Source organism: Sciurus carolinensis, chromosome 7 (genome assembly GCF_902686445.1).
Source record: "Sciurus carolinensis chromosome 7, mSciCar1.2, whole genome shotgun sequence".
NCBI lineage: Eukaryota > Metazoa > Chordata > Mammalia > Rodentia > Sciuridae > Sciurus > Sciurus carolinensis.
Window position 1 is genome coordinate 21,839,272 of NC_062219.1, and position 27,128 is coordinate 21,866,399.

Sequence of the window (27,128 nt, forward strand, 5' to 3'; positions counted from 1 at the left end):
CTCAATCTCATTAATCCCTTCCGGGGTGATGACCCATGACCTAATCACCTTCCATGAGGCCCCACGTGTTAAGGGTTCCATGACCTCAGGGTTGCCACAATGGGACCAAACTTCTAGTACATGAACTTTTGGGGGCTGTGCTCCCCCCCCCCGCCGCCCCGCTTCAAACCATAGTAAGTACTTTGAAAGTCTGTGTACTTACCATTAAACCTGGAGTTCCTGTGAATTCCTCCCTAAATCCTTTCTTCTTTATTTCTCTTTAAGCACTTGTCACTATGGAACTTTTTATATTGATCATGCTCTGACCTTCTTTGTAGTTTTACCTAACATTTGTTACAGTTTCTCTTATTGTTGAACTTTATTAGTGGAATCATATAAACGGGCTTGCTTTTTTGAAGTTATTCATTTTTGTTGGCATGAAGAATGTCATTAGGTGCCACAATTCATTTTCCTCTTGATGGACATTTTGTCCTTTCCCTACTATAAACAGGTTTGCTATTAACATTCTTGCATGTCTATCCTTGCTTGCTACTATGAACCTCAGATTCTCGGTTCTCTTATGTTTCTCTTCAAAGATTTTTGCATATTATTTATTCAGACTGCAGTGCGGGTGCCCGTGTGTGTGTGTGTGTGTGTGTGTGTGTGTGTGTGTACTGTCCCCCTCACACTCTTGCTATCTAACTGGTCTTTGTTTTGCTTTTTATGACTTAAATACTTTGGAGATTGCTATGTATCTGTGCATAAAGATCTTCCTCCTTTTTATTTAAACAGCTGCTCCTATTCCATGGTATGGTCATATGAAAATGGACGACTTCTTTACTGGATATCTGCTATGTTCAATTGCCTACCTTGTTCATATGTCACATTGCCCATGTGAGTAGACACATTTTTTTTTTTAAGATGTTGGTGGACCTTTATATTTTATTCATTTATTTATGTATTTTATTCATTTATTTATGTGGTGCTGAGACTTGAACCCAGTGCTTCACACATGCTAGGCAAGCTCTCTACCCCTGAGCCACGATCCCAGCCCAGTAGACACATTCTTAAAAGTGGAATTTTGAGAGCAAAGAGAACACATACCTGTGCTTGGGCTGGACATTGCTCAGTTGCCTTTCCCGAGGCCGAACCACGTCATCCTTCCACAGCAATACACAAGAGGCGAGAGGGCCTTTCTCCAAACCCTGGATGCTGTGTCTAGGTTATGATTTTTCCATCTTTGCCAATCTGATAAGAAAAAATATCTTAGCACAGTTTTATTTGCATTTCTCTTAGGAGCATCTTTTAATAGATTTAAAGCTATCCCTGTATTCCTCACTAAATGACCTGTGTCTGCCCATATCCTTTGTTCATTTTTTGAACTGTTGATCTTTCCTTACAGATCGAGAACCATTTTCTGGATGACAGAAATTAGTCATTTATCATGAGCTGCGACAGGCCCTCTGCTCTCACCCTGGATCCTTGTCTTCTGACTATACTTATGATGTTTTGTCACATCCCAATTTGACTTTGTTCTATGGTTGCAATCACTGATATCTTTCTTTCACAACTTTTGAAGCCATGTCAAACTCAAGAGTGCCTTTCTTACCTTAGGAAATAATTTTAAATGCATTTAAAAGAGTATTTGTACCCAGTGGCTCAGGAGGCTGAGACAGGAGGATTGCGAGTTCAAAGTCAGCCTCAGCAATTTAGTGAGGCCCTAAGTAACTTTGCAAGAACCTGTGTCAAAATAAATTGTAAGAAGGGGCTGGGGATGTGGCTCAGTGGTTGAGCGTCCCTGGGTTCAATCCCCAGTACCAAAAAAAAAAAAAAAAAAGTATTTGTAAAGATATTCATTATATTTCTTGTAAATTTAAAAAGCTGATAATATGGAAGTTCAATAATTGAAGAATGGGACTGTGATGTAATTACATAATGGATTACTACGCAGCCTATATGAATAATACAGGAAATTCTTGAACATATTGTATTAATGTTTACAAATAAATGTATAGAAAGGTTCTTGTTCTGGTTGACACCAGAATCAAGATCATAACTATGCCAGATTATTTCAATGATATAAATTCTATAAAAAACAGGAAAAGCCAGGCGTGGTGACACACGCCTGTAATCCCAGTGGCTTGGGAGGCTGAAGCAGGAGGATCACAAGTTCAAAGCCAGCCTCGGCAAAAGTGAGATGCTAAGCAACTCAGTGAGACCCTGTCTCTAAATAAAAGACAGAATAGGACTGGGATGTGGCTGTGATTGAGTGCCCCTGAGTTCAATCCCCAGTACCTCCCCACCAAAACTGCCCCCCAACCCCACCAAAAAAAAAAAAAAAAAAAAAAACCTGGAAGAAAGCAAATTAATAAGCATGCCTTTCTACAAGAAACCAGAGCAACAACAGCAACCTGGGGTTTTGTGTTCCAGCATGCCTGCAATATGCTTTATGTAGGGCCATTTGCTTTGGGGCTTAACACTCTTCACACCCTCAGCCAATAAGTGGGGCAAGAAAAACTGATGGTTATTTATTCAGAATTGGATTTTTCCAGATTTTCTTCTCTTGTCAGATGTCGGTGTGTCTTTTAAGTACTTCACTGTAGAGAAGGTGCAGCTCAAATGACAATCGTATCTTAAAATTAGCACATTATGTTGCCTTTTTCTCTTTTAAATTCTTCCTCCTAATAGTGGTCTTTTAAATTCTCTCTCCATCTTTGTACGTGTTAGTCTTTTTTTTATTTTCCTCCTCGACTTTATTGAGTTACAGTTTACAAACAATAAAATACACTTGTCAAAACTGAAGCTATCTGTTGAGTTTGGTTGTTTGCCCTTGAAATTGCCACCACAATTAAGACAGATTTCCATAAGACGACAAAGATCTGACTTAAAAAAGAGAACTTAAAAGATACGTTTAATTCTAACAAACTCTGGAACATTTTTAAGTAAGGGTAACAGTTAATTTCAGAGAGTATTCAAAAGAGATACATGTTTGAAAAGTTAATGGTTTATATAGTAACTATATGCAGTTCAATAATTAACTTCACCAAGGAGCCTTGCTTTGGTTATTGCATAAAATTATAATAAGTAAAAGTGATAAAGAACCATCCGAGCCATTAGTTGGATTCACTGAGGTGCTAAGACTTCAAAGGGACAGTCCTCTGCGTTTGGGAGTTTTGATTTCTTTCCATTTCCTTGACCTCTTCTTCCCTTAAAACGCTGCAGGGTTTCTATTTATTCTATCAGAATGAACAATACTGTAAGGCCACTGAGGAGCATCTGTAGAATTCTTCAGGATCTTACTCTATGTGAATCTGTGCACATATTTCTAAGACTAGAGAAATTGGAAATATTAGAATGGATGAATGATTAAGAGTTCCCTGACAGAGAGTGGTTCCCTGTCAAGAGACTGTTTTAAATACCTAACCTCATCTCCAAAGAGGAACACGTTGGAGCAAGAGGCTGTGTTTGTGTAAATCAAACTACTGCACAGTTTCAGGATCGGACAGTGGCACTTCTGTAGATTCTGTTCAGCACACTGCAGTTGGCGCTCAGCTGACTGAGAGGGGCCGTCACGGTGGTCACCTTGGCTGGTTTTGTTCTTGGCACTGGGGTGGTTTGTGCATCTTCTGTTTATTCTGCCCATTGACTACTTTTCTATTCCTTCTTGTATCTTTGTCCTTTTCTTTCCTACCCTTTTCTCATGGAGTTGTGGAAGAAACCCAAAGAAGACCCTCATCTGTAATTTTGCTTTTTATTCTGGATCCTTAGGATTTTAACTTCTTTGAGACTTTGTACTTCAGGTAAAAATAGTGTTAACATCAAATTTTATCAAGGTGCTTAATTTGCATGGAGAAGACTAAGTGAGCTGATTCAGCCTGGAAATCTCAAGTCGAAAAGTTACTTGTTCAACCTTTAGATGGAGACATGTCCATTGACTTTGCAGGAGTCCCAGGGGTTTGCAGGACCTTGGGAGGACTGAACGTTAATTGATCTTGAGCCTGACTGTGTTCATGTGAATGTAAGCTAAAGGTCTAAAATGTGTTTATTTGAACTTGAAATAACTGAAAGAATTTTAGTGGACAAATCAGGGGCTTGAGTATTGTTGAATTGCTGGAAATTAATGGAAATAGGAGTTTTAATGAAAATGTATCATGAATTTGTTAGATTAGTTATAGAGAAAATTGTACAGCTGTGGAGTACCAGATCTCTAAATTTCATACCCTGGAAGACGCTCAGCTAGACAATAGCCTTAAATTCCTTTTGTGGATATGGCAGAATAAATTACAAGTAAATAATTGTGAATATGCACAAGTATTTCTTGGGCTAAGATCAGGTGACGGGGTTAACAATTCTAGTTTCATATAAATCATAGAAAACAGTTTCATTATGTTGTAGTTGAAGAAAAATCTTTTTTCCAAGACTTGTCTTTTTTCAAACTCTGATAAAGGTATGCCTCTGGAGGACAGGGATGTAATTTATTACAGTAGCTTTCAAATGCTTTGGGATTTAAGGTACATGAAAACATGCATTTTTTATCACAATCCCTGAGAGACCCACTCGAATATCTAAGCCCTTATTGAGTCAATTGCTTTCTGCTTTTCATTTCAGTAAGAAAAAATTGCTGGTTGTCCCACTAAATTAAGTTCATGACCTACTCATGGATTGCAATCCATTGTTTAGAAAAGAATGGTTTTGCTGGGCATGTTGGTACATGCCTGTAATCCCAGTGATGGGGGAGGCTGAGGCACTGAGGATCGAAAGTTTGAGGCCAACTTCAGCAATTTAGTGAGACCCTAAGCAACTTAGAGAGACCCTGTCTCAGAATCAAAATTGAAAAGTTTTGGTGATGTAGCTCAGTGGTAAAGCACTCGTGGGTTAAATACCCATACCAATGAATGAATGTGATTTACTGGGTTTTGAACTTCCAGTACCTTGTAGAATCCCTGGGACAGGTTAGTCCTTCTCTAAATACTCCTCAATACATGAATGAATGATTGAAATGAGCAGGTAAGGAAGTACTGGTTAAATGGAAAAACATTTTTAGAGGTAGCTTTTGCCTGTCACTTAGTATTCTTGTTAGCTTCTCAGTGTGTGGCGGTGTCTCAGACTGACTGAATCCAGGTGATCTTGGGTGGGGCTCCGGTAAGTGGGTGGTTTTTCCTTTTGTCTTTTTAATATACTCTTTATTTTAGAATAGTGTTGGATTTTGTGCTCACTTCCAAAGCACACAATACTAGAATAGTCTTGCATTTTTAAAAAGTTGCCAAGATAATAGAGTTGCTATATATGTAGCACCCTTTTTTTCGTTAACATCTTATATTTTAAGGTACATCTGTTGTAATTAATGAGCAGATGACACATTATTATTGATGAAACTTGATAATTTATTTGGATTTCATTCATCTTCCCCTCCTGTCCTTTTTCTGTTCCAGGATCCCATCCAGGACACCCCATGACATTCAGTTATGTTTCTTTAGGGACCTCAGGCTGTGATAACCTTTCATGTTTTCTTTTTATTAAATTTTTAATGGCTTTTTAGGGGAGTACTGATCAGGTATTCTGTAAGAAGCCCTTCATTTTGGGTTTGTCTAGTGATTTTCTCATGGTTAGGGAAGCTTGGAGTTTTGGGGAAGAAGACCACCAAGGTAAAGGAGAAGGGTCCCTGTTTCTGGACCCAAAAGCTTTGTGCAGGGAAGTCACTACGTGCCGCCCATTGCTTGGGGAGCTGGGAGTTGTACTGCAGCTTCTCAAGATCGGAGTATTGACATAAATTATTTGGAATTCTCCTGCACAGGATTTGCCTGGTCTCCTTCATTTTCTTATTCAGTTGTTAAAATCAACATGAGCTCTTACTGATATAAATGGATATTTATTTATACTTTGGGTTATGGTTCAATGTAACATGAACTATTTGGTTGCTCACATAGTTCAGTTTTAGCCATTCGGAACTCTTTCCAGTTGGCTTCTGTATCCCTTGGACTTTCAGCCATCGTTGCTTGGTTTCTGAGCACTTCCTTGTTCTTTGTCACTACTAGATGTTTCAGGTCCATCTTGTGTATTTCCTGCCTGGCCCTAGATTCAGCCATTTCTGTAAGAATCCTCTTTCCTTTTATTGGAGAGTAATGTTAGAAACAAAGATCTGTGCCGTGCACGCCTGTAATCCCAGCGGCTCCAGAAGCTGAGACGGGAGGATCACAAGTTCAAAACAAAGCCAGCCTCAGCAAAAGTGAGGTGCTAAGTGACTCAGTGAGCCCTGTCTCTAAATAAAATACAAAATAGGGCTGGAGATGTGGCTCCGTGGTCGAGTGCCCCTGAGTTCAATCCCCAGTACCACCCTACTCCCCACAAAAAGAAACACAGATCTGAGTGAGAGGTGTTGCTGCTACTAGGGTCTCATTGCATGTCGGCCTTCTCAGCAGACCAAATTAGGAAACATCTGCATGTCTGCTCACCTGTGTGCACACATGTCTGTGTATATATGCCTGGGGGTATGGTCACTAAGCTATAAGCGAGGTGACAATATGTTCAACTCTGCTCCACACTGTATGGTTTATTCTAACTTGCCCCTTTTGCTTGTCTGGCATCTCCCTGTCCAACAGCGAGAAGCCTGGCTCCCGCCACGCCCCGTTTTCTTACTTGTTCATTCCCATGGGAAGGAAAGGTGGTTTCAGAATTGTTACTTTGTACCCCGTGGCGGGGAGGGGGGAACTTTATCAACTACAGTGCAGTGATTATTTTGTGCACAGTTCCTTTTTTTTTTTTCCTTAGTCATTTCCAAAGTTATTTAGGTCAGCATCTATTTTCTCTGGCCCCCTTCAGTGAGTTTGTCATACATAAATGATAGTTAGATTTTTAAAGTTTTTTTTGGGTCAGGGGGATCACAATTTGCAGCATTGCATCCTGGGATCCTCTGACCTCCTAGTTGCTTTTCTTTTGAATTTGCATGCACTGTGGTTTGCTCTTTGTACATTACCTACTAGTGTTCATTATAATTCTTCTATTTTGTTGCATGAATTAGTAGCCCATTCCTTTTGATGGTTGAATAGTATTCCACATTATGTATATATACATATCATAATTTGACTATTAGTCTATAGAAGAACATTCTGGCTACTCCCAGGTTTTGACATTGTGAGTAAACTATTATAAACTTGGATATAGGTTTTTCAAATCAACAGGTAAATAACAAGGAGTGCAACTGCTGGATAATATGGTAAGATGATGTTTAGCTTTATAATAAACTGCCAAACTGCCTTTAAAAGTGGGTGACTTGGGCTGGGGATATAGCTCAGTTGGTAGAGTGCTTGCCTCGCATACACAAGGCCCTGGGTTCAAATCCCTAGCACTGCAAAAAAAAAAAAGTTAAAAGTTTAGCAAAGTGGGTGGCTTCACCATTTTCCAGTTTTACCACCAATGATAGGTTTTTGCTCTGCATCCTCACCAGGATTTGATATTGTCAGAATTTTGAATTGTAGTTGTTCTAATAAGCATTAGAATCTTGTTACTTTAATATTCATTTCCAGAAAGACAATGTTGATCATCTTTTCAGATGTTTTATACCATCTGTGTATATATACTTTGGTGAGTGGTCCATTTGCCCCCTATTAAAAACTGGATTCTTTTCTCATTTATTTTTCAACATTCTTGGTTTATCTGCGTGTGAACTTTCATCAGATACACAATTTGCAAATGTTCTCTCCCAGCCTGAGATTGTCTTTGGCATGTGCGATTTTAAAAAGTTCTTTGGGTGACTCCAAACTTCTAGTTCAAAGCCCCAGATGTGCTTGAGATAGGAGAAGTGGCTCACCTCTTCTCCAGCTACCGTCTCCTTTCCTGTTTTTCACTACCCTGCCTCCCTGCATCTTGATTGCCTCATCTATAAAATAGGAACATTAAGTCACCTGGCAGGGAGTAGGTGCTTTTCCATTCCACTTCCACGATTCCATGATCACATGACCTTTCAAAATCCTCCTGGAATGCTATCAATATGCAGCTGGAGGGTCTTACTTTTCTAATTGCTTTCACAGAGGAGAAGAACGGCATGATCCAGATACTGAGGGTACTTATTTTCTTTGTGGAATTTTATTACTCTCACTACCTAAAAGCTCAACGGTTAATGATGGTGTTCCAGAATGAAATAAATCTGCCAGCAACTTTAAAATCAGAATAGGACAACAATCGACTGGATCGGATCATGGTGATCCTATTCATAGAAGGGCCCTCCATGTTTATTATGTTTTACAAACTTTATGTATTTGCAGGTGGCCAGGGAAGCAATGTGGCCATTTAGGCTTTCTGTACATCTTTCCTCTGTGTAGTTATTTCATCATTAATGAGCATTTTACTATAAAAGTTGTTTTTCTCCCTGCATACCCATCTCCTGAAGGACAGAACCAGGAAAGCTACTGAGAGATATTAGGAAGGCTCACAGAGACTCAGGCTGCTGTTCCTTGAAGATTATCTATTGATGGAATTTTTTGGGGGGTACCAGGAATTGAACCCAGGGACACTGTGCCACACCCCAGCCCTTATTATTTTTTATTTTGAGACAAGGTCTCGCTAAAGTTGCTTAGAGCCTCACTAAGTCGCTAGACTGGCCGTGAACTTACAATCCTCCTGCCTCAGCCTCCTGAACTGCTGGGATTACAGGTTTGTACCACCATGCCCTGCAGATGGAATAATTTTTAAAAGATAATAGCCTTGGACTGGGGATGTGACTCAGTGGTAAAGTGCTTGCCAGACATGCATGAGGCCCTGGGTTCAAATCCCCCAGCACCAAAAAAAAAAAAAAGATAGTAACAATTGCTAAAATTTTCTGCCAAAATAGAACTTGTAGATGCTTTAACCATACCCTGTGGTGTTTTTAAATCAATCCAAAGCGTGAAGTCCTTCTTCAGCTTCAGTTGCTATAATGTAATACGTACTCATAAACCTTATAGTCGAAATGATCTTTACCCAGTTAGTGTCAGTTTCTGCCCCTACCATTATGGCCCTACTGTCATAAGGATTTTGTAGGCTCAGGAATCAGAATTTCAGCTTGTTTCCTTGTGTGAACCATGTGTCTGTCAGCTTGGTTATTATGAGAGATATAGCAGGTCTACTCTAGCAAATAGAGTTGCTTAAACAACAGATTTATTTCTTAGTTTTGTAGTCTAGAAGTACAGGACCAGGCTGCCATTGGCTTTGGTGTCTTCTGATGGTCCTTTTTAGGGTTTGCATACAGTAGTTTTTCTGGTGGGAAAGACAGCAAGAGTGAGCTGGCTCTCTGATGTCCCGTCTTGTAGGGACACTAATCTCATGACGAGGGCTCTCCTCTCATGACCTAATCACCTCCCAAAGGCCCATGTTCAAATGCCATCCCACCAGGGATTAGTGTTTCAACACGTGAACTTGGCAGGGACTGTCACGCTTGGTATGGTTTGGGGGCTGCATTGAGCACAGCTTGGTTAGCAGCCGTGTCTACACTCAGAGTTTTCCCAGCATTCCTGAACAGCCTGAATTCAGGAACACCATCACTGGATGGTTGGGTCTGACCTAGAAGTGTTTCCTTTCTTTTTTATAATTTTTCTGCCGTTCTGAAATTTCTCAGAATAAAAAAGCTGAAAGAATAGTTCTTCTACCATTCAGTGATTCAGTAATGTATGATCCTGTTTGTTTTGTTACACTGGCTGAGGGTAAGTTAGATTTATGATCGTTCAGCCTTAAATACTCAGCAGTTATCTCCTAGGAACAATAACAACCTCCTACATAACCACAGTACAATTATTATATTCAGGAAACTTAACATCGACACACTTCTATTCTTCAATGTATAGTCCACATTCAAGTTTATCCAGCTGTCTCAGTGTCTTTATAACATTGAAAAAAAAAAAAAATCCAGGAGTCATTTTGGGATCAAGTATTGCATACAGTTTGGTGTTTTTAATCTCATTTATTCTGGAATCTTAGCTTTTCTTTTTAATAACATGATTTTACAGTGTTATTTGTTTTTTACTGTCCCTGGATTTTGGTTTGCCTGATTATTCATTGTTTTTAAATATTTTATGTATTCTAGAACATAGCACAGAAGAATAATCTTTGTAACCTTGGGATAAGACACAAAAAACATGAACCATAGATGAAAATATTGCTAAATGTATTTTTAAAAAAATCTTTTGTGTGTTGAAATTATTAAGAGAATGAAAAGGCCCACCACAGCATGGGAGAAAATATTTGCAAAATGTTCATCTGACAAAGCATTTATGTTCATTTGTGTTCAGATCTAAATAAGAATTCCTGCATCTTAATAAGTCGCACGGTAACTAAAATGACAACAAAAAACATAAAAGATCTGTACAGGCACCTGACAAAAAGATGCTTCATTTCGTTGGCCACTAGGGAAATGCAAATGAAAATAGCTAGAAGTAATAGCACTTATGTATTTGAATGTCTTTTTTTTTTTTAATTTTAATATTGAGGTCATGAGTGTTGGGTAGGAATACTACATACATCTTAGTACGTTGCATTAGAATGCGAATGTCAATTTGTGCCATTATTGGTAATGCTTTTTTTTTTTTTTTTTTAAGTTATTTCTGTGGGAATTTAAATCCATTGTTAGAACGGGCATTACTTTTATTAATTGAAAAAGTCATATATTTTGGATAACATGTTTTGAGATGTGTCTGTGTCAGAGAAGAGCTAAATCTAGCTATTTAACATGTCTCACATACTTAGTTGTGTGTATGGTGAGGATACTTAAAGTTTACTCTTGGTGATTTTTAAGCCTTTGACGTGTTGTTATTAATGGTAGTTGCCAGTATGTACAATAGGTCTCTCGAAGTTACTCCTCCTGTGTAACAGAAATTTTGTGTCCCTTGACCAATGTTTTCTCAATTCCCACAACCCTGGTAGCCACAAATTTCGTCTCTACTTCTGTGAGTTTGGCTTTTTAATATTTCACGTTTAATTGAGCTCCTACAGCATAAGTGCCTGGCTTATTCCATTTAGCATAATTTCCAGATTCATATGTGTCCTTGTGAATGACAGGATTTCCTTTTCTGAGACTGGATAGTGTTCCATCTTGTCCATACACTACCTTTTCTTTACCTATTCATCTGCCAGTGCGATTCCAGCTTGATCCCACACCTTGGCTATTGTGTTTAACGCTGCAGTGAACAGGAGGACCCGGGTGTCTTTTTGACCTACTGATTTCACATCCTTTAGATTATCTCCCAAAGTGGGCAAGGTACTAACCTCAGCCACTTGGTTGAGGTTTACTGTGAAGCTGCTGTTTCGCTTTTTGTAACTTTGGAATACATTCCCTGTGAGGAGAGAGATGTTCTGAGACTCCGTAAATACCCTGCTCTTCAATGCACCACATTACTTAGAATATCCATTGCTGATTCTTGCATCCTGGGATGCTTACAAAATGCATCTCTTCTAAATTATCCTCTCGTGCTTATGAGTGACCAGGCGGGAGCTGTGGGGTTTGGTTCTGTGTGAGGACAGGTGTCCAGACCTGAAGATGGCAGTGGGAGGTGACAGGAATGAGGCGTGCAGTCTAGGTCGGCTGGGGAAGCAGCAGAAATGAGGAAGGAGCCTGGGTGCGGGGCTGTCACTGCAGTCAGGGTAAACACCCTGCGATAAGAGGGGGAGCCGTTTGGAAGGGCAGTGAGTCAGATGTGGGGGTTTTGAAATTCGTGGTAGTCAGTCCCTGGCTGTCGAGGTCCCGGTTGCCATGGATTCAGAGAGCTGTTTGAGTGAACGGGTTTTTTTCCATTACGAGGAAGCAAAGGGATTCTAAGGCTAGGGTATTGAATAAATCAACACATGAATGTCGAATTGGCCCAAGATAATAGGATGACGAGAGGAGAAATTTAACTAGACACATGCCAGAGGCCTCCATGGAGCAGGATCCATGATAACTGCGTGAATGACAGCCTGGCTGTAGAAGCCAGAAATCGCACGTGAAGGAACAGGGATGTCGACATGGGGTTAGGGGATAGAAAGAAGGCTGTCTTTTTAGCCTCTCCCAATGTTGCATCACCACACCTGAGAGTCCCTGAATGGCAGGTAGTCTCTAAGGAGAGCCAGGTTTTTGAGTTAAGGTAAAGAGCTGGGGGAGCTTTGAAGCGGGGAGGGAGAAGCCTGGCTCAGAGGCTGTGGACAGGATCAGAGGATAGAGGAGAAAGGTCAGTGTCTTAGTCCCTCTGTGCTGCTGCTATAACAGAATGCCTTAGACTGGGTAAGTTATCAAGAAGAAATTTATTTTCCCACTGGAAGCTAGGATATGCAAGGTCAAGGCCCCAGCAGCAGATGTGACTTTGGGTGAGGGCTGCCCTGCTTCTGAAATGGGGCTCCTTACTGTACCCTCTCACAGGAGGTGATAGAAGGGCAGAAGCAGGGAAGCCCTGTTCCACGTGGCAGAAGAACAGGAAAGAGTGAATCTCCATCCTTCTGCCTTTCGTCAGGACCCGACCCTCCCTGAGGATCCATGGCTCAGTCACCTCCCTAGAGGCACTATTGCTCTGTACTGTCACATTGGTGAAGTCTCAGGGTGAAATCTGGAGAGGATAACAATGTTCCAACCAGAACAGGCAGTAAGATGGGGGGCTGCTGGGTAGAGGGAGAAGCCTAGGACAGTCCCGGGAAGGGAATGCCCTGCAGGAGGTTGAGGATCAGAAGGACAAGGACAACAAGCTGGAGACAGGGTGTTCCGGCCTGATGTCAGGATAGTGCCTGGACCTTTAGAGCAAGGCGCTCAGTCTGGGCTCCCCCTGCCCCCCCACCGCTCTAAATTTTCAAACAGATTGGATGTTACCCCGTTCGGGGCCTGTGGACCACACGGATCCCTGTCACACCTCTGCCCTCGCTCGTTAAAGCCAGTGTGGCTGTGCTCCAATCAAACTTCATTATGGCCACTGAAATTTGAATTTCATATAATTTTCATGTCATCAGATATTCTTTTTTGATTTTTATCAGCCATTGAAAGACTACAAAGCACATTCTTAGCCTGCAGCCTGTTCATGAAGAGCCCCCAGTCCTTTGTGGCTCCTCTGTCCTTGTTGGTGAACCCCAGCTCTCAGGAGGAGGGCAGGAGCTTCTGAGAAAGCAAGGGTTTGAGTCCCCAGGGATATTTTGGGAGGGAAAGTAAAATACCTTGATGATCCTGAGAAACTGTGGGCAAAATCAGTGAACCAAGAGTAGGGGTCAACTCCAAAGAGACTGTCAACTCCAAAGAGCAAGGGAGAACTTAGAGGTGAACCATCGAGAACATGGTGAAACGTGGCACACGCCTACAATCCCAGTGGTTCAGGAGGCCGAGGCAGGAGGATTGCAAGCTGAAAGTTAGCCTCAACAACTTAACAAGGCCCGGTCTCAAAATAAAAATAAAAATGGGCTGGGCATAAAGCTCAGTGGTTGAGTATCCCTGGGTTCAATCCCCAGTACCAGTGGGGGGTCCGCGGAAGATGGTGAAACAGATATATAACTAGTGCAGAGTAGTTTATTATGATTTTGATTTAAAATTTTTTTTCTGTGTAGGATTATTTAAAGTTAAATACTACACATTCATGACTCATGTTCAGTTTAGATGTTTGGTAATTCTCTTGTTTCAAGCCTCCTGCTCGCTGATCTCTGACTCTGAATCTTTCTCAGTTTAATTCGCCCAGATAATAAACCTCTGGTTCCTTCTGGGTTGTGGGAGGTGTGGTTCCCTGAGTCCCTGAATTACCAGAAGAGACTTGGTCACCCAAATGCTCTACAAAATAGACTTTCAACAAATGCTTTCTTGGAGTCCCCACCTGGACTTCTTGCTCCCTGGTACTCTGAAGTGTTGAGACCCTCTTAAGTTACCTATCAGTCCTCCATTTTTATTTCAAAATTCTTTCAAAATCTGTGGAGGTCTCCACTGCTGTCCTTGTGTCCCTTCTAATGTCCTTGTCTCAGCAGAGGTTTGGGAGGAAGAGATGGCCAGGTGCTTGGTTAACCTGCCATATTCTTTAAAAAATGGGCAGCTGAGGGATGTGGCTATAGCTCAATGGTAGAGTGCTCAGTCTAGTGCACACAAGGTCCTGGGTTCGATTCCCACACCCACAGAAAAGAGCAGCTAATACTCCTACATTATGAAAAGCAATTACCACTTTTCCCTCCTTACTATTGCTGGTGAATTTTATGATGAAATTTTAATTAGAGTAGATGGGAAAATAGAATAAATATCAATATCTAGCATCTGAAAATGACTTTCACTTCTTTGCTCTAAAGCCCAGCGTTTGGTCAATCATTGTCAACTTGCTTTTTTTTCCATGCCACATGAAACAGGAAAGAAAATTGATGCCGTTGATTCTATTTTAAATTACTTCTCACTGATTCTGGTTGCTTATTAATAAAAGGTGAAGTAGGATTTTTCCCCCCTTATTTTTAATGTGGTATTTTAGTTTCAAGCTAGACACGGAATGTGTTTAAAATTCATATCTCCATCTTGTGTAACTAGAGTCACAACACTACATTTTATTGTAAAATTAGAAAACACATAGATATTCAAATCAGTGGCGACCCTCACGGGAGCCACAGCTACGCTATTCTATGTGCCTTCTTGTGATCCTTGATGTATGGCGAGGTAATTATCATTTTCTTATTGTATTGTCCAACATGCATGTAAATAGAGATTTCTCTAAATAGAGAAAAAGTAAGGAGTCTAAGCAGAGGAGCTACATATGCCACGCATCTCCTTTCAGTTCTATTATGCTTACCAAATGTCAATCAATTGAAGATAGAAATGGACTTAAGTCTAGCTTATCAGAAAAAGAAAATTAAACGTTCTCATGGGAGGCTTATTTGAGGAAGTGATACCTGGATGGGGAGCTCATTGCAAATAGTGGCAAGATCAGGGAAGGAGGCGGGAATCCTGGGAGCCAACCTTAGAGTCTCAGAAGAGAAGCAGGGTACAGTGGCACATGCCTGTGGTCCCAGCTGCTTGGGAGGCTGAGGCAGTTTCTCCAGGCTAACCTGGGGAACTTATCAAGACCCTGCCTCAAAATAAAGGCCTGGGGATATAGTACAGTAATAGGTGCTCACTTGCCATGTGCAAGTACCCAACACACACACACACACACACACACACGGAGATTGAGAGGGGCCAGCACAAGGTCAGTGAGAGGTGGTTTGGCCAGAAGCCATGAACCTCAAAAGAACTACACGCTTTTCTAGGTTTTAAAATGTTAACTTATATTTTAGTTAGAGGAAATGAAATCTAGGCACTTTTAAATATTTGTTGAGTTGAATGCACTGAAAGATTTTTTAAGTTATGGTTTAAAATCTGGTTATTAGAATGTAAACTGTAATGCGATCGCTCCATGGCTGCTTGCTATTGTTAAAGAACACTGGATTAGGAGCCCGAGGAATGACTCGGTTTGAGTTTCATCTGTGCCACGTATACCCTCCCGGGTGGGAAAGTGAATTGGTAATATGCTAGGGAGAGCCGATGGAAGAGTTCGCAAGAAAAACAGGGAAGGTCAATTCTAATCTAAACTGTTGTGGAAGAAGATAAAAACTGTCTCTTTTTACCCATCCTATTGAAATAAAGAATAGAAAAAATGTTAACATTGTTGAGGTTTAATTTACACTTAAAATATAGATATTTTATTACACATATGACAAACATATAGAACCCTGCAATCTTCTCACTAAAATATGAAACATTTCCATTGCCCCAGAGTTCCCTTATAATTTTCCTATATCTACCCTAGGAAACCACTGATTTGCTTTTTGTCACTATAGATGAGATTTGTCCTTCTAAAATTTCATGTAAGTATGATCAAATCATATGCTACCTTTTACAGATGGTTTCTTGGACTCTGCACAGTGCATTTTAGATTTATGTTGGCAACACTATCAGAAGTTTGCTCATTTTATTACTGACATTTGGGTTGTCCGAGTTTGGGACTAATATTATTTTTGTTTCTTTGTACAGACATGTTATTTCTCTTGGATAAATACTAAGAGTGGGATTGCTGGGTTATTTGTTTATTAAAAAAAACTTTCAAATGATCAATTTATTTTCCCTTCAAGAATGTGTGAGAGTTGAGGTTTTTCTAACCCTTGGTATTGTCTTTGTAATTTTAGCTGTATTGGTCAATATGCAGTGGTATTATCATTTTAACTTTCATTAGTCATTAGGAAAGTGCTGTTAAATTGTATTCATGTGCTCATCAGACATCCATATATCTTTGGTGAACTTCTTTTCAAACATTTCACCCATTTTAAAACTGCACTATTTATCATATTTATTGTAAGTTCTTCAAATGTTCTGATACAAGTCCTATGTCAGATCTATATATCTATATACAAGGGATATTTTCTCCCAGTACATGGCTTGAATTTTAATTTCCTTAATGGTTTTCCCCTGAAGAATAGAAGGTTTTATTTTTAGTAAATCCAATTACCAACTTATTTTATGATCACTGCTTTGTGTATCCTGTCAACCAATCTTTGTCTATCCCTAGTTTTTCTTCCAGAACAATGTTGTCAAACAGAAATATCATGTAAGCCATATAATTTAATGTAATTTAAAATTTTATAGCAGCCACATTAAAAAAGTAAAAATAGCTTCAGTTAATTTTAAACCATATATTTTATTTAAACCAATGTCAAAAATATTATTTCAACATTTAATCAATATAAAAATTAATGAGATAGTTTACATTCTTATTTTTATCCTGGGATTTTGGAAGCCAGACTATATATATATATATATGTATATACTATATATATATATATATATATATATATATGTATATATATTTTAACCTATACCACCTTTCAGTTTGGACTAACCATGGTTCAAGTATTCCATAGTTATGCACAGCTAATGGCTATTGTATTGAATAGGGCAGTTCTAGAAGTTTTTTAGTTAGGTCTGTGTTCTAATTTGACTTCATTTTTCAGGTGTGGTGTGAAATGCAGGTAGAAATTTTTTCTCCATATAGACGAGCAGTTTCCACATAATTATTCATGTTCCTATTGAATTACTTGCACCTCTGTCAAGAATCATGTGTGGGTGTACTTCTGGACTCAGTATACCTTTCCATGCTTTCTTACAGTAGCACCAGACTGTCCTAATTATTCTAGCTTTATAGTAGACCTTAAAATCAGGTGGCATGAGCCTTCCAACTTTTAAGATTATTTAATAATTTTTTTTCTCTTCTAGGTACTTTTCATTTTCCATACAAATTTTAGAATTAGCTTTTCAATTTCTGCAACAAAGATGACTGGATTTTATCTGTTGTAGAGGATTGAAAGATGGCCCCACAAAAGATAAGTCTTACGTCCTAACCTCTGTAATCTGTGATTGTTACCTTATTTGAAGACATAAATAAATAGGTCTCTGCAGGTGCAATTAGGCTGAGGATTGTGAATTGAGATCACCGTGTTGTTCAGGTGGGTCCTACATACAATGACAGGTGTCCTCACAAGATAGACACACTGTTCACAAGATGTGAACACAGAGGCAGAGATTGGACCGGTGTGGGTACAAGCCACAGAAGCCAAGGAATGCCAATAGCTACCTAAAGCTCAAAGTTGGAAAGATTCTCCTCTACTGCCACTAGAGGGTGCTCGTGGTCTTTGCTGAAACCTTGATTTCAGACTTCAGTCCTCTGGAACTGAGAAAATCTGTCTTGTTTGAAGCCACCAATTTGTGGTAATCTACCAGCTATAGGAAATAAACGTACCCATTATCAGAAATAAGAAGTTCCATTGTATTCCTAGTTTTTTGTTTTCAAGACTGGCGATTAGATTTTATCAAATACCTTTATGAATTGAAAGATATTTTTCCCATTATTTTGTTAATGTGTTTAAATTTCAGCCCCATCATAGCTGTTCCTCTTGGTGAAAACTCTTCTGAATGTGTTGAGTCCTGACACGTTGTATCAAATTGTAAGTATGTCAGCATCAGTCATCTTGTTCTTTATTTGATAAAGAAAATTTAAGTCATTGAAGAATCGGGGGGCAGGGTGAACCATACCTCAAAATACTTAGAAGGGACAAAAGAATGATTATATAATTTTTTCCTCAGTGGTTCTTTTTATGACAGAGATACACTGGAAACCCTTAGGTTAGCTTTGGCCTTGAGAGATACTTCATTCCACTGTAGTGTTTCCAAAATTAGGAGATTTCATATCGCATCTCATACTTGACAATTATAGAGATTTGGTGACTGTGCTGTGATCTCCCACAGAGCAGCCATTGGCGTGATCTGTACACCACCTGCCCCTTATACAAGGATGCTCTGTCACTGTACCAGAGCTGCATTATTCCTCACTGATTTAGACCTTATGGAGATTTGAGTTTGCAGCCTCTGTTTTAGGACCTTGTTGGGACACTGTAATGTTGAAGTATGTGTCACTGAGGGAAGGCTTAGAGGAAAGGAAGGTGTCAGCGACTGGGCAACAAACCTGTGTTCAAAGAGAACTGTGGAAAGAGATAAAAGGGATTTTCATATAATTTATCACGTATGGGGGAGAGAAAAAAAGACAGACTTCTGGATGTATGTGGTACAAGGAAGCATTAAAAAAAAAAATCAAATCCCTAAACCATCCAAAAGAAAGCAGAAAAAAAAAAAAAAAAGGAAAAAAGAGCATATCTAAACTTAATGTAAAACTTGAGAGGTGATGGCAAAGCAGCGGTGCTGACCAAGTGTGGCTCCCCTGTGCCTGTACCCACCCAAGTCCTCCTCCCACCCCTGTGAGACATGTCGAGGAAAAAGATAATCAGACCCGATCCTGAGAATTCTCACAAACACCCTCCACTTGGGAAAGGAGTAAGTGGAAACCCCACGAAATGCCCACAGCACTGCCCAGGCTGGCCGGAGGCCGGAGAGGTGCCACATTCTGGAGTCCCCTGTTGCACGGAGCACACGAAGCAGGCAGGCTCTCCCGGCCAGCAGGGCTGGGGAAGGCATCCAGGACTCAGCAGCGATGGCTGGATTCCCCCGAAAGCTCTACACTCATCTAGGCTGAGTTCCACACACCCCCTTCCTCCTACTCCTTGTCTGAAATCCTTCAGTTTCTAGAAAAAAGTAGACAGAAACAACACTCATCCCTAAAACTGAAGCCGATTTGGCTACGTACTATGAATGGAATCTAAAAACTGAAAGACCATACTATATGCAAGGGGAAAATGAATAGAGTAGTTGACGCTGAGTCGCAGCCCAGGTAAGGATACTAACAGTACTTAAATGATGAATTCTTCAGGCATCAGGGCAGGAAGATCAAGCCCCCATCAAGGTAAAGGTTACATAGGATTCCGACTTCTCCCCTGAAGTCCTTCATGTCAGAAATCAGTGAAGGAATTACCTTGTTCTCGTAGGTTTTGAAGGAATGTGTGTATTCAAAATACATACCTAGCTCAGTTTTTACTTACATATGGACAGAAAGCAGATTCTCTCAAATATTAGGTACTCTATAAGCCCTCATTAAGAAAAGGGCTTGAAAAAGAAGGTGGTTCATTAGATACTAGCTAAAAATAAAGAATCCAGGAATGAATAAGTCATGGTGACTATCAAATTCATTTAAATGTGGATTTAAGGCTAAATGCCTAGGAGAATAAGGTTGCAGAGCAATTGTAAATGCTAATTGCTAATAAACCTAAAGTAATATAAGCAATGAAAATTCAGAGATTGCTGCTGAAGGTAGGTGGAAGCGTGAGCTGCTGATTAATCTCATCTCTCGGAGCTATGAGACTGCCTGAAACTAAAACACAGGAAACTCCTTGTATCCTTAGTCTTTTCACTTAATGTTCATGGGCCTCTCCTAGGAATGTACAACTTGCAAGGAAGAAAGCCATTGCTGGCGATTTACCTTAGCTTTTTCTTAAACTAGAGCAACATTGAAAACATTTTAAGTTACTTAAAGCATACACAATGTGAGTCCACAACTACGGAATTACTTCTGTCTCATCGTTCTGTGTCTTCGTTTCCTCAGCTGTCCGATGGGAATAACAGTGGTCCTCCTAGGGTTGGCATGAGGGTTAAATGTCTTCACCTGTGGGGTGCTTAGGACAGTGCGTGGCTCACCAGCAGCCAAAACTTCAACGCTGCACGCAGAGGAGATAAGTTAGTTCAGCCTATCTCAACGTGCTTCAGCATCTGTGCTGTTTCTCATTTATGATTTGGCTCATTCTGGTGGCGACTTAAGTGAACAGTCTGTGGTAGGGGGGCTTCGGGCTGGTTCAGGTCTACCTGCGCCAGCTCTGCACCTGGGCGACCTTGGCTTTGCCCACGCCGATGACTCAATCGGCCTGGCGTCTGGGCGCCTGTCCTCTTCCTCCGCCCCAGCAGTCGACCCCCCGGCTCCCCAGCGGGGCCTCCTCCTGCCACGTGACGCCCCCGCCAGGGGCCCCAGCGCCCTCCTCGCGGACGCGCCGTTCCGGCTCCCGGGCTCCGCCTGTGCGCGGCCTCCTCAGCGCAGCCATCCTCTTGGCTGCCGCGGGCGGCAAAGCCCACGGCATCTGCCATTTGTCATTCAGCCCGTCGGTAACGCCCCGAGCCTTGATTTAGACACGTCTGGGGCGGACTCCGGCCTCACTCTCCTGGCGGGCGAGCAGACAGACGGACGCGGCAGCCGTGCTCCCAGCGCAGCGGAGCGCGGGCCTTGGCGCGCGGGGCGCTTCCCCGGTTGCCGTCATGGCCGCGGAGGCGGCGCGTGTGAGCAGCCTCGCCTGAGTTCCGGGGGGCTCTCGCCCCGCAGGGTAGGTGCCGGGTGCTCGCAGCCGAGGGGCGGCGCGGGCCTGGGTGGCGGGCAGCTGGCGGCGGCATTGCCGCGCTGCGGGCCGGTCCTCGGCGTTCCGCTGCTGCCGCGCTGGGGAGGGTGTGCCGGTGGCGACGCGCCGCGGACGTGACGGGGTCCCGGGCTCCGCGGGCGAAGTGCGAAACTCCGACAGATTGTCACCCGGCGCGCCCGGGCGCCAGGGGCGAAGTGCTGTCGCCTGGTCCTTTTTAATGCCCCTTGCCGACACGTTCGCGTGGATTTGGTCTGCGGCAAATAGACGCGATGTTGAAGACCTGGCACGCTGGGCTCGCCAAAAGGCCACAGAGGGGGAAAGTCTGTTAAAAAGTAATCGTGCGCGGAAACCGGAGACGCGTGCATTTTCACCCATTGTGGGGGCTGTTATTTTTGATGCTTTTATGTGATGGACTCTTATCGGTGGTGTTCAGGAAACTGTTTTTAAAATGTGGACTCCTAAAAATTTCTTGGATTAGGATAATTGATCATGCAACAGAGACTAAGGGTATTTAGTCTCTGCATTCAACTTTAAGGACGGTAGTGGGGATTTGTACTTTATACTGAACTAAACTTATGGAATTTTGGAAGATTTTTTTTTTTTTTTCACCAAATGTGTTACTCTTATGTTTGGGGAAACAATAAAAATTTAAAATAGAAATCCCAACTTAGGTCCTCCTTTTTCCAGGAATCCTCCTCTAACTCCTCCCGCCCAGGCAGGATCGGAGGTCTCTCCTGTGAGCTTTCTGGGGTCTTGCTGAGGTCCTGGTCCCTGGTCCCCGAAGTTCTCCCCTCCGCACCCTCTCCCTCCGCGTATTAACCCATCGGTCTTGCTGGGAGCCCAGTGGTGGCTTGCTTGGCACCTGGTAAGTGATTGATACTGTTTATGACGAATGAAAAGATAAAATGTTATGATGGTTCTTGGTTTTCTCTCTGAAATAGTAAATTCATATACTCTGAGATAAGAACATTTATTTAAAAGTTAAAGATCAGAAAAAGTTGAAGACACCGATGGCAGCGTTTCGCTACCGAGCAGTCCTGCGCCTAGCTATTCATCCTCTAGACTGATGTTTTTTAAAATCTGAAGCTCATGTTTGTGGGTCGTGGAATCACTTAAGTGGATAATGAACCTGAGTTTGTTAAACACGAACTACCAGAAAATAGAAAATGTCAGAATGTCTCAGGTCGTAGAGTATTTGCTTTATGATTCTCCCCCCACCCCAGTTTTATGCACACACAGATGTGTGTAATGATGTAAAACGTCATTCCTCAGTATGAGTCATGGTCAAAAAAGTTTGAAAGCCACTGCCCTAGATAAATTTTCAAACATATACGCAAGAGGACGTGAACAAGAAGGTTTACTATAGTGCCAAAAGATGGAAGCAGCCTTCCTGTCCATCCGAAGGAGAAATGCAAATGGCATGCTGGCCATGGAACAGAACACGGTACAGCTGCGAATGAAGTAGTTTTGCTTGAACACAGGCATGTTTCAGTGTTAAGCCAAGAAGAACAAAAAAAAAAAAGTTACCAAAGAATACTGTATGATATCATCTATGTAAAATTCAGAACGTGGCAAGGCAAAGCTATTGTTCAGGGATGCGCAGGAAGACGTTAGAAGTAGTAAAGAAAAAAATGTAAATTAACACCAGTAATACCATAAAAGTCAGGCTGGTGGTCACCTCCTGGAGAGGGTGTGTGTGTGTGTGTGTGTGAGAGAGAGAAGAAACATACCACAGACTCGGTCATGCTGTAAATGCCTTACCTCCTTGGCCGTGACCTGGGCGATGATTACACCAGTGTTTACTTTATAACTCCTTGTTAAGTGATATAGAGGTTTATATGTTAAACTTCCCGCAAATATATTAAACTATGCATGTTACATAATGAAGAAGCCTGAATCCAGGGCTCTAAATCTATTATTCATATTTTCCATCTTATAAAAAGTCTTGACCAGGTAGAAGTACCTAGGGAATTTTAATATTGGTGATATTTTATTTCATAATTTCTTTGGACATATCCGTAGTCATTAAATTCTTTGTTTTGATACTCAAAGTAGCTATAATTTTTTAAAAAAACATTTAGAAGAAAGTCAAAATCATTTGGCATGCTTTCCTTCTCTAAAAAGTCACTTTTACATATTTTGCACAAAATTGGAATTATATTTTATTTAGAAATTTAAGTGAAAATCAGATTCTATTATGGAAAAATTAAATGCTGAAAAAAATTAAGAACATAACTTTATAGACTGTCACTCAGGATTTAAAAGTGCTAACATATCCTCGTATTACTTTACCAATTTCAGTTCTTCAGCCACTCAGTTCCACATTTTTGGTACTCAACAGCAACAGATGATTTTCTATTTTATTGTTATATTGTACTACATTGTATCCTAGAAAAGAATATTTCCAACACTGTAGAAATTTCTTTTGGAAAACATGATTCTAGATGCAGGTCCTTTTCTGTTTATATAAACTTGCAGATAATAAACTGCAGACATTAATTTTTCCCTTGTGCCTTTTATATCTTAAAATATTCTTTGCTGTTAAATATATTCCTAAAGTTATTTCTAAAGATTTTAAAGTTTGTATGTTGTTCACGCAGCTCTTTACCTGAGGCGTGCATGCACGTGTGTGTATAGATGTATGTATTTTGATCATGTTGTGCAGTCAAGATTGATTTTCTTTGTCCCATGTGGAAAAGTAATTGTCCCGGTGCCCGTAATTGATGGCACTGCTTCTGTCATGTACAATGGCCAGATATGTTTGGTCTTATTTCTGGGCTCTTCTTGTCATCTGAAAATATGACAGATTTTCACTTAAGTGTTGCTTCATATGTAGTATATTGTTCAGTTTTAAAAATTAAAAATGTTTTCCATTGTGTTTTTCTTTCTTTGAGATTTTTAGAAGTATTCTCTAGTTCCAGTGTGCATAGTTTTTGAGTTATCCTTTGGTTACTGATTTCTAATTTGCATTATAGTCAGGAAATTTGTCTATGCTATTGATTCTTTGAAATTTGAGAGTTGCTTTGTGGTCTTAATTACTCCTTACATGATCAAGAAGAATGCGTGCAAGCTCAAGACCCTTTGGGACAAGGTATGTATTTGTGTACATACATATATATGTATATAATATGTGCCTATTTCTAATGTTTTCCTTTCTTCAATAAAGTATTATTCTTTATCTTTTCCCCCATTCTTTTCTATTCTTTAAGGAACTATGATTTGACTTGCATTAGACTTTCTCCACCTTAACATTTATGTTTTTAATCTAGTACATATGTGTATATATAAATAAATTTTTTAATCCATTTTGAGTTCTAGATAATACCTTTCAACCTATGTTCTGATCTTTGACTAATTTGTGTTTATCTCCAAGTTGAACTATATGTATAATAAAAACACAAAAACAAAGTGTGTGGTTTAATGAAATTACATACACCTGTGTGACCACTGCCAGATAAAGATATTAAACATTTTTATCCCTGCAACAGTTCCCTGTGTGCCTTTCTACTGATAGAGCCAAACATTTGCCTCCCGCAATCAACTGCTGTCCTGATTTCAGTTGCCGTGGATGATTTTCAAATGTTATTAAATTTCGTAGAATGGGAATTGTATAGTTCATTGTTTTATTCATATGGTACCTTTGAGGCCCGTTCATGTTGCACATATAAGCCATTTTGTTTGCTTTTTTTACCCTTATATCAAAGGTTGGCAAAACATGACCTGTGAGCCAGTTCCAGCCCTCTTCATATTTTCATACATAAAACTTCATTGGAACATAGCCATGCCTGTTCAGTAGTCTCCAGTCATTATTAATATTTCCTATCTGGCCATTTACAGAAAAAGTTTACCATCTCCTATAGTATGTACATGGCTATACTAACGGTTTATCCATTTTCTTATTAGTGAGCATTTGAGGTTTTTCAATGTTGGCTCATTTTTTAATTGCTACCAATGTTCTTAAAACTTCCCATTGGTGGACATATATTGGGTATAGTTTGAGTATCCCTAATATGAAAACCCAAAACCTTTCTGAAATACCCAAATGCCAAACTTTTTGAGCAAATTTTATGATGCCACAAGTGGAAAATTCCAGACTTGATCTCCTGTGATGGGTTGTAGACAAAATGCAGGTGTACTAAAAATATTGTATAAATAATCTTCAAGCTGTGTATATAAAGTATATATGAAAATAAACGAATTTCATGTTTCAAGTTGGGTCACATCTCTAATACATCCCATTGTATTTATGCAAATATTCAAAACCCAAAACATCCCAAATACTTCTGGTCCCAAGCATTTTGGGTAAGGAATACACGTAACCTGTATACACTAAGAAACTGAATTTATGGTCCTCAGGTAAGTTGGTTATATTTCCATGAACATTAATAATGTTAAGCATTTTTATCTTTATTGGTCATTCAGATTTTTCTGTGACAAGCATGTTCAAATATGTTTGAAATTGGGGTGGTTTTCTTGTGAATGAGTTTTAGTTCCTAGCATATTCTGGATAGGAAACCTTTGTCAAGTGCATGTTTGCTTGTGTTTTCTCCCTTGAAGTTTGCCTATTTAGTCAGTCTCTCTCTTTATTCCCCCACACCTCACCCCACCTTGTTTTTTATTTTTTGTTTGTTTGTTTTTTGTGGGTTTTTTTTTTTTTTTTGGTACTAGGGATTGAACCTGGGCACTTAACCACTAAGCCACACGCCCAGCCCTTTTAATTTATTTTTTAAAAATTTTGAGGTGGAGTCTAAGTTGCTCAGGGCCTCAGTAAGTTGCTGAAACTGGCTTTAAACTTGTGATCCTCCTTCCGTAGCTAGCCTCTGGGATTACAGGTGTGTGCTGCTGTACCTGGCTCCCACCCCACCTTTTGCAGAACCAGCAGTTGAACCCAGGGACTCTGGAATGCTAGGCAAGCATCACTGAGTTTCACTCCCTGGCTTGTTAAGTCTCTTAATGGTATCTTTTTAAAATTCCTTTCTTTTTTTCTTTTTCTTTTCTTTTCTTTCTTTTTTTTTTTTTTTTTTTGGTACCAGGGATGGAACCCCGGGGGCGCTTAACCACTGAGCTACATCCCCAGACTTTTTATATATCTTATTTAGAGACAGGCTCTCACTGAGTTGCTCAGAACCTCTCTAAGTTGCTGAAGCTGGCCTTGAACTCATGATCCTCCTGCCTCAGTCTCCTGAGTCACTGGAATTACAGGTGTGCACCACCACGCCCGGCTTAATGGTGTTTTTTGATGAGCAGAATTATTTCTGTGAAGTCCAGTTTATCAAGGATGTTTTGGGGATGGAAAAAGGAGTAGGTGATTTTTGGTTTTTTTTTTTTTTGTATCCTACTCACAAAATTTTCTCCCCCCTCATCATTCCCCCTCTACACACACACTCAAGGTCTTAAAATCTTTTGTCTACATTTTTTTCCAGACATTTTGTAGTTTTAGCCCTGACATTGAGTCAATGATGATTGCCAGTTGACTTTTACATGTATAAAGTGAGATCAAGATTTATTTTCCATATGGACAAACAACTGCTCTACACATTTATTGAAAAAAAATTTATATTGAATTGCACTGGGGCCTTTTGAAAAATGAAGGATTGTATAGTTGTGTCTTTTTCTGGATCTGTTCCACTTGAACTATTTATTAGTTCTTGCATCAGTACCAGACTTTCTTAATGTAGTTTATAGTAAGTTACTTTTTCCCCTCTTTCTTGCTGGAGGTAGAACTCAGGGCCCTGAGCATGCTAGACAAGTGCTCTACCTCTGGATTAGATTCCCACCTCTATAGTAAGTCTTGACTTGGTAATGTAATTTCTCTAAATTTTTTTAACAATTATTTTGACTACTTAAGTATTTTATATTTCCATGCAAATTTTAGAATGAAATTGCCAATGCCTATTTTCAAAAGTGTGCTAGACTTTAATCGTGATTGAACTGACTTTACAGAACAATGTTTGGGAAATGAATATCTTAATGTTACTGACTCCTGCCCTTTATGAACATGGTATATCTCTCCATTAAGTAAGTTCTTCATTGACTCTCAGCATTCTTTTTGTGTTTTTCAGTCTAGGGGACTTACATATTGTTAAATTTGTTTCAAAGCTTTTGATATTTTTTGATGCTACTGTAAGTAGTTGGATTTTTGTCTTTCAATGTTAATTTCCAACCATCTTCCCACATATAGAAATAATTAATTTTTGTGTATTGATCTTGTATTTTCTGACCTTGCTAAATTCACTTGTAGTTCAGGTAGCATGTAGATTTGGAGGAGATTTCTTCAATGCACAATCATGTCATTTGCAAAAAGACAAATTTGAAAAAATTTAAATCTGACTTTCCAAATATCTGTTTTCTTTTTCTTGCCTTATTGCACTGGCTGGGATGCCCTGAACAAT

At 40.1% G+C, this 27,128-nt stretch overlaps 1 protein-coding gene across 4 annotated transcripts in view; it reads left to right on the top strand.

Annotated features, from left to right (window-relative positions):
- Plagl1 (PLAG1 like zinc finger 1) overlaps window positions 1-27,128 on the top strand; it is a 100,311-nt gene that overhangs the window by 24,461 nt on the left and 48,722 nt on the right. For 2 of the 4 annotated variants that reach the window (XM_047559026.1, XM_047559027.1), the window contains exons 1-2: window positions 20,397-20,703; window positions 21,424-21,601. The gene's annotated coding sequence lies outside the window, so the exon portion shown is untranslated. Of the gene's footprint in view, window positions 1-20,395; window positions 20,704-21,423; window positions 21,602-27,128 lie in introns of those variants that run through there. The other 2 variants (XM_047559030.1, XM_047559028.1) reach the window with 2 other exon arrangements.